This window comes from Osmia bicornis, chromosome 10, assembly GCF_907164935.1.
Source record: "Osmia bicornis bicornis chromosome 10, iOsmBic2.1, whole genome shotgun sequence".
NCBI classification, from domain to species: domain Eukaryota; kingdom Metazoa; phylum Arthropoda; class Insecta; order Hymenoptera; family Megachilidae; genus Osmia; species Osmia bicornis.
In genome coordinates this window covers 5450605-5462979 of record NC_060225.1, presented here as the reverse complement: position 1 = coordinate 5462979, position 12375 = coordinate 5450605, and the positions used below count along the sequence as shown (strand labels likewise).

Here is a 12375-nt window from a genome sequence, read left to right as displayed (position 1 = left end):
CTCTGGCCTCTGCATGCCCTCTCCCCTACTTCGCCAATGTCCCCATATCACGGTACAGTCAGCTCCGCTATCACCTTGCTTTTCCTTAAACGGTCCTTATTTTTCTCCACGCGAATTCTTCTCTCACGTTTCACTTTATACCTCTCGGATTCTTAGGACCTGGAGGTATTGAAAATACAAGTCGCTTAGTTTTAGAAGACTCTTCATAAAATTTCATAAAATTCTATTAATCAGGATAATCGAGGTAAGAGGTTCTTTTATAGAACAGTTGATATCACTTATCAAAATTCTAAAGTGGCGTCGTGTTATCAGGAACGACTGTACCTCAGGATCGTGAGTCAGAGCAGGCAAAAGAGTGGAGGCCGGTTGCCCGGGTGTCCCCTCCTGCGGGGACACGTTATTGTCGGTGGACAACCGCGACGACGACGACGACGACGAGGGCGACCGGCGGTAAGACCCCGACGAAGAAGAAAAGAGAGACGAGCGGCCCGTGGTGCAGCTTACCACGAGGCCGTCCCGAGCGATCAGTTTGTTCGACGTACACAACCGGCTCGGACGTGGCCGTCGTCGCCGATTGTGAACCAGCAGTGAGCTACCATAGAGTACGAGCAGGACCATAGAGAGCACCAGCTGGATGATGCTTCGTATCTTCGTTGGATAACGATCCTTCTGTACGTTTCTAAATAACTCGGGATAATTATTTTCTTTTTCCCAAACTTCCAGTTTCATTTATCTTGGGGATAGGTTGACAGATGACGCACAGCGTGCGTCCTGTTCAGAGTTTAACTTCATAATCACGTTTGATTATCTTTTATCAATTTAATTTGTTTCTTTGAGATGTGTAATTGATTCTAAAGTGATGACGCACCATGTGCGTCTTGCATTGTGCATCCTATGCAATTGATGACGCACCGTATGCGTCTTGCATTGTGCATCCTATGCAATTTGATGACGCACCATAAAATTAAAATTAATATTTCTCGGAAATATTATTCTTGTTGGGAAAAAATATTCGCTGGTTGTATGAAAAATTCTAGGTCACCGTATTCTCTTAAATCTTTCTCCTTCCCTCGAAAGCAGCAGCCAGAAAATCGTTGAATATCGTTCCATTAAGGAACATTGTTCTTGCTTCGTTGCTGTAAAATTCGCTTTAACGATCGTGCCGGGGAAGTTAGCAGGTCTCGCCTTTTTCCGGTAAGGTCGCCGGTAGGAAAGCTCGCCTTATACTGCCATTAGTATAATTAACCCAGATTTTCCCGGATTTATGGTGAACGGCGCACGGGTCAGAGCTGTGCCCGGCTACATAATAATGCCTCGTCCACACAGTTGTTTCCTTTGCATATAGGAGGAATAATGTTTTTAAAATCAAATTGAAACACTTGACCTTTGAATTTTTATTTCTATTTAATTGAAACGTTAGGAGGATTTAGAAAGTACCGATGAAATGTCTGAGATTAACCGCAGGTAGTGTGAACGCGACATTAATGGTCGATGATATTCCTTTAATTAAGAAACGCGATCGAAAAGATTGTGGAAAGATTGCGTAGCGTATGTTAATAATTGCAACGCGTTGCACAAGATTAATTCGTATTCTTCACGAGCAATTAGCTGCGAAACGCGTCCACCGTATTGATGAATAGCTTTCGGTGAATGGAGCAAAGGGTGATACCAACCGTGAATGTTTCACTGTTCCTAATTAGTCATTGTAATTGGTCTTCACGGTTGTTTAAATTAACATTTATAATTACTACTCGTCGAATTATCGGCCTATCTTTGATGGTTATAAATCAGATCGAGAAATAGTAAAATATGATTTCGTTCAGGAAAGAAATTCGCGTTTAACACGAAAGGATATTCAGGAAACGAGAATGTCGGAGGGCTGCACGAGTTGCAGGGGCGCGAATTATGCAGGCGCCAGCCTGCAGTTAGGCTCGACTTCCGGCGGCGGGACCGGAACCGGGTCCTCCGCGCCCGGAAGCTCTTGCACAACCACCAGGAGAGTCCAAGTACGGGCGAAAGTGTTGTACGGGTCTGGAAAAGCGATTGCCAGCTTGCAAGCACAAGAGAAAGCTGCCAGACACTGAAAAGGTACGTACCATGGATCGTAATCTTTCAATTTCCGGGATAAAATAAATATAAAATTAATATTGGAACAAGCAGTGTTTAAAAAAATTTCAATCTCTCTGTTTAACAAATTTTATTGTTCTAATATTAATTCATTCATTAATTACTCCATAATTAAAACTCTCCATTGCTTGATCCTAATCAAAGAAAAATAAGAGGCCAACGACCACCAACTAAGAATTACCATAATTCCCTCCAAATGACTACTCTAACAGGAATTAAGTGACGTGTTCGTTCGGAGCACAGATTCTTTGCCATCTTTGTCTCTGTTACGTCTGTTAAGCTCGAATGAAAAAGAGAAAGAAGTTGGAGTGTAGATCGATGAAGAAGTTGGTCGAAATCGCAGAGGTGACGGCCGGAGGGCAACCGAGTAACAGTAAAAATCCCAGAAAAAGGTGCACGACCGACTGATCGATCGAGCAAAAAAAAAGAAAAAAAGAAATGGACAAAAAAATATCTTCTGCATCCTTGGTCGTGGATAAGACCGGTCGATCAGCCTCCACGAGGCTTAGTACTTGGTGAACCGTGTTCGAGAAGGCCGTGTTTAGCGAAGGACGCCTCCGGTGATCCTAACCAGGGGTTGAATCCCTCATTTAATTTCAATTGCGATTCGGCCAACCTTCTTACAGACATGCAATCTTCTTCTTTGTGAGTCTAGAAATTATATATCTATATACATACACGTTGTCATTGGTTATTTTGAATTTTTATTCTCATATCTATTATCACTTTACTTTGTAGGGTACATAGGAATTCTATCGGCTGACATATTATAATTTTCTTTTCTTTTTTTTTTCTTAATAAGGTTCAAGGTTTTTTGTATATTTTTCTGGGAAGAAGGGAAACGTTTCGTTGTTTGGTATCGTAGTAAGATCTCACAATCGGTGGTCCCGTTATATCTCTTGACATTCCAAATAAAGGATTTGTGTTAGTTGGTCGTGGTTACCTGTAGCCTTTCTCTGTTATCTACCTATCAATTAATCCACATTAATCACCCTAGATTTTCATCTCTTCCTCCTGTAAATTCTTAACTACTGAAACACGTTCTATTAATCCTTTGACATCCATTTATTTGGGTTAAGAATCCTTTGAACATTGTAAAATAAAAGTATTTCCTTTTTCTATAATAAATAACTTGTAAATATTCTTAATTAATACCAACAGCTGAATCGATTTAATTAATCATTTAATTAGGGTGAACAAGTTATATAAATTGCTTATGACGTGTCAACGTCTTGGAGGTTAGGAACGATTGCAAGCAAAAGAAAAGGAAAACTATTCTACGTGTTTGTCCTTCGAATCGGTATTCGCGGCGAGTAATTAACTGGTAAAAGCTGATAACGGGTATTTGCATATTACGAATGCGTATCTGTGCATCGTTGATCGATAATCCAGTTCGATTTCACCGTGACACGAATAACGATGTCCGACGACGATTCTTCTAGCGATTAAACGCTGTTTACGCGACGGAATGCAAATCAAACGGTATTCAATCGGCACTAAAACAAACCATTAACGATTTATGTAATTTATTCAATGAGAAAGTTGCCGCAACTCACGGTCATTCACGTAATATTATGACATTGCAAGATGTTTTATCTCCGCTTACAATCGAGAGGTTATACTTTCGCTTGAAATTAATGAAAACGAGCATCGACACTGTTACAATTAATTTATTAATGTAGATATTTAACACACTTAAATTATGTTTCATTCTTTATCTATTTAATTTTCTATATTATTTTCATCTTAAAAATAAGTGTGCATCAAACGCCGGTAATTCTAGCGCCAGTAACGTATAATTACAATTTTTTAAAATAAAGAAACCTGTCCTTTATTTCATAAGCCTTTACACCTTGTCCTTAATGCGATTATGTTACCCAACTAATGGTTATCTATTTTGTAACACTCCTCTCTCTGTACATTGTTTACTAAAAAATGATACTTAATAAATTTTCTTTCAATTAATAACTGCTTTCCAGTATTCTCTTCGTTCTCCTAACTTCCGCGCAATCAAAATCAACGACGAAACATGAATTACTCGAACCAACGACCACAGAAGGGTCTCCATTAGATTTCACAAAGAAAGAAAAAGAAAATAACGATTCTGGACCCGTAGAAACATTGTTTGTTCCTGAAGATCCGAATCAGTACGAGGAGATCCTTGCCTACGTACGAAAACTGTTCGAAAGAGTCCCGGAATTCGATCAGGGTATCCTGGAGAACCCTGATCCAAACGAAACGTGGTCTAAAGATCCTCAGGATCAATTTTCGAGCCTCGAAGATCTTTGGGAAAAGAATTCGGAAGAACTTTTAGCAAGGACGAACGTAGAGGATAATAGAAAGGCTGAGATAACGTTGATGAAAAGAAATAAAAATGATGGAACTGGACCTGAAGAAGAGGATTTTCTGGAGGCGGCTAATTTCGGATTGGAAGCTATGAACGAGTTGTATACCATCAAGGAACCGATGCTATACTCGAAGGGTAGGTTTTAGGGTGTTTTAAATGAATCAATCCATATTTTTTGTATAATAAACTTTATTAAAATCAAGTTTTGAAAGGCTTATACATGGCTATAATCTTATACAGTATTAGTACTATCACGGTAAAAAGAATAAATTAATAACCTTCTAACACTAATTAATCTTTAAAAAGAATATTTGTTACTGATATTGTCTCTCAGCACGCTATCAGCTAGTTAGAAATACTCTCGATATCTTCTCGCGCGAGTTTTACTCTCACTCTGGTTTTGCACGATTTTCGGGGTGGCATGGTGGGGGAATCTACGGTTCGAAATGTACTCCTGGTATCAGGATAGTAGAATGTGCAAAGAGGTAGCACGATTCTTGGGCAGGCAGGGTGGGGGAAACTACGGTTTGAATTCTGCTCCTGGTATTAGGATAATAGGATATGCAAAGAGGTGGCACGACTTCTGCGCATGCGCGAAATTTCCCCGCGCAATCTGCGCAGAACAGCTGCGCGGTAGTCTGGTTGTGGGCGCATGCGCAGAGGTCTCCGCGCTGATGTAGAAGATACATAGACGTGATAATCATTAATTACACGTTTATTACTAATAAAAACTACACTTTCATAATTTATTCTTGAAGAACAATGCCTGAGGAATTTTCTAATATAACTTTTATGCATAGTTTCCTTGTAATTATTGAGTTATTAGTAATTGTTGTAGCGACTGCGTGGTCACCGGTCTCATTAAATACCCGTCGAATTTTTATTAATTTCTCTGTAAATAGCAACAGTCTATAATACTTTATGATTATATCGTGGAGACAAATGTTTAAACTACGTTCTTTAATGATTTTCAGTGACATTTAATTCGTGAGTATTTAATAAAAATTGATTTTTGTAACCATAATATCACTCCGTACCGCAGTAGCATACTCCCGAATTTTCATTAAATACTCACGATTGTGGATTATTTTATGAACTTTTATGGTTGCATTAGAAAGAGTAAGGTCTGAGGAATTTTCTCATAGCGATTTTACACAGAACAATGTTTAATTAATGATGATTTTATTGAAATTTACTTCCACAGTATCGTGTTACATATGAAGTATATGTTCCGATTAGTACCACCGTTTGCCGCTACGCGGCGCTAGTGTTTTCATGTCCATAAAATGCTATTTTTTTTATTTTCGATTTAAACGCTTTAAACGAACTACAAAGGCATTATTCCTATTATTTTGGGTCCGCAGAATAATATTCTCCCACTCATAGGTCGCAAAAGTTGCTAGTTTTTGTAAAAAACGGATTTTTATTTTTTTGTGTTTTCTCAGTTGTCCGCTAGATGGCGCTAGTGGTATCATTTTGATACCGACCGGTAGAAAAATTAAAAAAAATAGATAATTATAAATTTTTTGCAATATTTTTATATATTAAGTTAATTAATATATAATTACGTGATATTCTAAGTGGTTAGTGGGAGAATTATATAGTTATTACGTTTTAATTAGTGCAGTATACAATTAACAATTACTACTTTATTTGAGTAGAATTTCCATACAAGATTAATACACAATTTCAGATTTATTGTTAATTAAACACTATTGAATTATCGAACTATTGAAAATATACATTAAAAACATATTATGAATCGTGGCTCCAGCAGTGCATCTTGATAGCAGGAGAACAGGATATGCGAGAAGAATAATTATTAATTAAACAATTATTACGATCAAAAAGTGAACTTTTAAGATATAATATTGAAGAACTATGCACGCTGAGTTTTCTAATACCGCGTTTGTACATATTTCAATTGTAATTAAATAGTTATTAATGACTAATACTGTGATTACCTACATAACACAGGCGCTAAACATCTCTTAAATTTTCATTAATTTTATCGTACATAGCAACAATTTATAACATTTTATGATTGTATCGTGAAGAGGAAGATCCAAACTACATTCTTTAATGATTTTCAGTAACACTTTGCTTGTTAATATTTAATAAATATTGATTCCTATAACCGCTATTATGTCGCTCCGTATCAAGTGCATACTTTCGAATTTTTATTAATTGCTCAGATTTACAGACTATTCTATGAACTTTTGTAACTGCATTTTAAAGGATAGAGTTTACGCAATTTTCCCATACCAATTTTATAAACATCTGTACAGTTATTACTTAATAACAATTATTTCTTTGGTTACAATTTCTGTTACAAGAAATTGCGTACTAGTCTCCCTCACAATTTTCAGTAATTACTCAAATATTCGGAACATTCTGTGAACTTTTATGACCCATTTATTGAAAACTGATTTTAAACAATATGTTACAGGTATATATTTGGATTCCGATAATCCAGCAAGGCACGTGGCAATTTTTAACGATCAAACGGAAGAGGCAAGAGCTCTCGCTAAATATGGATTTGCGGTGCTTCAAGGTACCACAAGGTTCAAACGAAAGTAAGAATTCCATCTATATTTCCAACACTTCCATAACTTTCTACACGCTATTTAATCTCGAAATTTCGTTTGCTCAAGATTTCCAGATGCACCGACAGACTCGCTCGTGTTTCGTCGAAGTCAAAGCAATCTACTCCAACGGCACTGTCCAAACAGAGGAGTTCCAATCTGCCCAACGGCTAGTTTGAGGTACAGAACATCCGATGGAAGTTGTAATAATCTTCATCATCTTTGGTGGGGCTCCGCCATGTCGTCCATGCAGAGGTAATCAGCTAAACAATCGTTAACCAAAATTAAAACAACAGTACCTAGCAAAATTCACTCGTTTTCAACGAGTTTTCCTTAGATTTCTGCCGCCAGTGTACGGTGACGGAGTACAAAGTATCCGGAAATCTGTAACAGGAAGACGACTTCCTACCGCAAGGGAAGTGACCATCGTAGTCCACGAAGACAAAGACGTACCTCTGGCATCAGTTACCCACATGCTGATGCAATGGGGACAATTCGTTGATCACGATCTGACCGGTAGTTATCGAAAATCATCTAACGAAACATCAATCGAAGGAATGAAAATATTTTTCTTTTATATTTTTATTAGCCACAGGACAAAGCCGAGGATTCAACGGTACAGTTCCTCAATGCTGTCTCAAATTTGGCTCCGGCTTTCAACCACCAGAATTTATGGTACCAATTACCAATCGATTTAATACCATTCCATTGAATCTTCCTGGGTTTAGACAGAAGCATTTGAAACTTATCTTTGTAGCATCCGGAGTGTCTGCCGATACCTGTCAGCTCGAAAGACAGTTTCTTCGGTCCCCTGGGCGTGAAATGTTTAGAATTTGTTCGGAGTGGTCCAGCACCGAAGGAGGACTGCGAATTCGGCCCCAGGGAACAGTTGACACAGGTGACTAGCTATCTAGACGCCTCCACCGTCTACAGCAGCAATGCCTTTCAAACTGACACTTTAAGACTGTTCAGAAACGGTGAGATATTTATTCAAAGTCCTGTTTCTACAATTTTCTAATTTCTATTTTTAGTTAAATTTATAAGTTAATGGTGGTTTCAGGTTTACTGCAATACGGAAAGCTTCAATCTCAAAGACCGGTGCTTCCCAAGCTGGACTCGGATCTCTGCAAGCGTGGATCGTTGTCGACGAACTGCTTCAGAGCCGGGGATGGTCGTCTAGGAGAGCAACCAGCACTCACATCGCTCCACGTCGCTTTTCTAAGGCTCCACAATAGGATAGCGACGAAATTAGCCGCGTTAAATCCTCACTGGAGCGACGAGAAGCTATTTCAAGAATCTCGGCGAATCGTCGGCGCGATTGTCCAACATATCACCTACAGAGAATTTCTACCCATTGTTCTCGGTAAATATTCGATCGGATTAATCTGTCCGATTATTAACTCGCGTTCCTCGAATCTTAAGGACAGACGAAAAATATTCTAGGTCAGGACGTGATGAAAATATTCGACCTCGAGTTGCTGAAGAAGGGCTATTACGAAGGCTACGATCCCAAAGTAAACCCGACCATCGCGAATGAGTTCTCCACCGCTGCTTATCGTTTCGGTCACTCTTTGGTGCAGCACAGTTTCGTTAGATTCAACAGCGATCATCAACCCATCTTCAATAGTAAGTGGACCTTTGGCATAAAAATGGAGCCCTTTTTAATTATAAAAAAAGAACCATAACTATATTGTTATAATATTATATATAATTTTTTTATATATCTCCATTCATAGTTACATTTTGCCTTTTGGAGCATTAGAAACTAGTTGTATGCTAGGTCATTCATTCATTTGGTCTCTCATACTATAGAATAGAATATATATTGTATATTATAATATTATACAAAAATTATAATGGTGAAATATAATAATTTTATAATAATTAATAATTAATACATATATTTAATATATATGTATGTGTTTATTTTTCAATAAACAATTTAATTCAATATTAATTAATACAAAAATATATATATGATTAATGAATAAATATATAATAATTAATGATAAGTATATAATATATTTTAGAACATACAATAATAATATTTTTAATTAAATTGTTAAAATAATATTATTCCAGACGTCTCGATTCACAACGAGCTGAGTAACCCGGCGAACCTGGAAACAGCAGGTTCGGTGGATCGCCTTCTCCTCGGATTGATCAATCAGCCATCTCAAAGAAGGGACGAGCACATCAGCGAAGAGTTAACCAATCACCTCTTCCAAACCCCCAGTTTCCCTTTCGGCATGGATCTCGCCTCGATCAACATCCAAAGAGGTAGAGATCACGGTATCCCACCGTACGTTCAATGGCGAGAGCCTTGCGGCTTATCGTCGATAAATAGCTTCGACGATTTAGACAAAGCGATGCCACCGTCCGCCGGTAGAAAATTCAGGTTCGTCTACTCTTCGGTGGACGATATCGATCTCTTCAGCGCCGGTCTCGCCGAGAAGTCGGTTAAGGGCGGTCTAGTAGGTCCCACCTTCGCCTGCATAATTGGCCAACAATTCAGCAACGTTCGTCGGGGCGACAGGTTCTGGTACGAGAATCCCGACCAGGAGAGCAGCTTCACTCCCGGTCAACTTCAGCAAATCAGACGAGTCAGCCTGGCCCAAGTGCTCTGCGCCACAATGGACAACGTAGAGACTGTCCAACCCTTTGTCTTCTTAATTGCGGACAGCTTGAAGAATCAACGTTTATCCTGCAGCGATCCTATTATCGGACAGTTGGATCTCGAGTTCTGGGCGGAGAAACCGTCCGAGACGAGGGGCAGAGCCGGGATCCTGGATAAATTCAAGAGAACCACTACCGAATCCAGCACCACGAAGATCAACTCGGAACAGAAGACTCTACCGCAGATCCTGAAGCCTCCGAAAGCGAGTATCCATCAGCAGAACAGAATCGTCGTGAAGAAACCTCTCGGTCCTCCGGATAACGTGACCATAGTTGTACAAAATAACGCCATTAATTCACCTATATTCGTGAACGACGCTATACATGGGTCAAGTATCAAGGTGAATCCTTCTTTGCACCAGCAGACTCACCAATCTAATTCACCTGACGATCAAGGACCAGCTTACACAGACCATTTGCAATCCGTCCCAGTGTTCCTACCTCCCAGACCAATTCCCACTGCGCCTCCTGCGATGAACCTCCTCTTCGCGAATCCTTACATCCCGTATGCTTTCAAGGATCCCAACAATCCCAACCCTCTCAGCCAAAGTTTCCATTCCAGTTACATTCCCAACGACGTTGTGTTCGAGAGTTATCCAGGATCCACTCCAAGGCCCACTTTGTACACATATTACACGAATTTTCATAAGACTACCGAGAAACCTGGGCAGAACGCGAACGTCTACCTGGTGGGTTACGTGCCACAGGATCAAGAAACGAAACCGACGCAGACACCCTGGCCTCGTCCCGATCAGCTGTCCAGACCTGTCCACGATTGGCAGAAGCTACAATATCAGCAGAGTTCGATTGATCAATCTGGACAATCGAATTCGCAAGGGTACAGAGACAGACCCGATGGATCGATCGATTCTGACAATAGATATCAATCGAACAAGCCTTATCAGAATAAGTTTGTTCATCAATCTTCTGTCGGAATAAAAGAATTCCTCGGCACGGTTAATCCTAACGGTGTCTATGTCTCCAGTCCCTCGAACAGACCCGATTCTCAAAACGATCCCGGCTTTCAATCGACGCAAAGCTATTACAAAACGACTAGTAAACCGCATTACGATGAAACTGATAAGGCGATCGGAGGATCTTATCAGGATTCGACGAAACCATCGAAAACTCACAGTGTCACTATCATCGGGACGGACGCGATGAGTCAAGGTGGACACGAGATCGACAGAGTGGAGAATCGAGTCACCGGTGAAATTCCGAAACCGTTGATCTCGCAGATAAACAGACCAGCGATCAGGAAACCTGGGCAATATTATTACGAAAGGAACGTTCTGCATCGGTATCCCGAGCAGACTTCGAAGGAAGATACGGAAGAGAGACACAAAGGGGTGATCGATGGAGAATCAATCGATCGATCGCTTATCAATAACACGAATTCTCAGACTACTGGTGAGAACGATACGATTGTTACTGAAATAGTGAGTCAAACGAGAAACGGAACGAACGTGGATCTAGATTTTCCGAAAGTGATCGATGACGTTGCGTCGATGAGCAGGTAATTATTAATTACATTTCTATTCTCTTAGGGAATAAACATACGGATAGCTTATCAACTATCGTCGATAAGATTTTTATCTTAATTGATAGACACACACTCGAGACACATTTCATTTATTGTACAAGGATTTCTCATTTTCTTACCGTCCGATAAGTATAGAACGGATGTGAGAAATTTCGTAGAGTAATTAGAAGTTGAATTGCCAGAGAATTAGCTAATACAAAAAGAAGATTCTCTTTGAAGTTGAAGATGCTCGTTAAGAGAATTCCTCGACGAGACGAGAGACCAGGAAGTGTTTCACCTATTTTTTTGCTTCTGTTTTCAGCGGGACCGACTGGCTGAATCCGCGAGAGGATTCGAGCGTGCCGTCAGCTATGGAGGTGCCAAAAATTTCGTCCGACGACGCCAGCTTCGCCAAGGAATTGCCGAGGCCCATTAAATCCCGAAGTTACGCTTCCTAAGCCCTCTTCGCGTCCCAGTTCCTCTTTTTACGCGTCTTATCGAGTCGTTCGACCTCTCGCGAACGAGTCTCCTCTTATTTATCGCTATCTCTACGATTTCAAATCGTAATGCAATCGTCGTTTGAATTAACTGCGACACCGCATTCGTCATCGCGCAACGCTATTTATTTATTGTTCACCGTAGGAGAAAGTGTTTTTTATGTAGTTTAGAAAGATAAGCTTCGAGGACGATAAGAATATCGTTGACGGCTTCGAAAGGGTCGTGTGGAGCGTAGCCTAGTTTTCTGCCAATTTTAAACACGTCGGCTATGACTGGAACCATTCCGTACTATTTTCAGATGCACTCGCCGACATCGAAAAACACATTCGTAATAAAGAATTGCACGATTTCTTTCGTTCGCACGCAGGAATTTTTGTCCTTATTTTGAAAATTGGAGGACAAACAGATTTTTCAATATTTACTATTATACATTTTTTTAAACTGAAATAATTTTTATTAGCTACTCCCATGTCTCTACTTTAAGTACCTGAACGCTCGTTTCTATCAGTTCGTTAGTTCTGCAGTTATAATTTATTATAAAAATTGTAAAATCAACAATTTGAAAAATTTTTTAATATTCTTCATGACACGTTTCTAGTGTGATTCTAGGGTGATTCTAG

General features: G+C 39.6%; 1 pseudogene; it reads left to right on the top strand.

Annotated features, from left to right (window-relative positions):
• The first annotated feature begins 1632 nt into the window (after positions 1-1632).
• Positions 1633-12200, top strand: LOC114877229 (annotated as a pseudogene).
• The last annotated feature ends 175 nt before the right edge of the window (positions 12201-12375 follow it).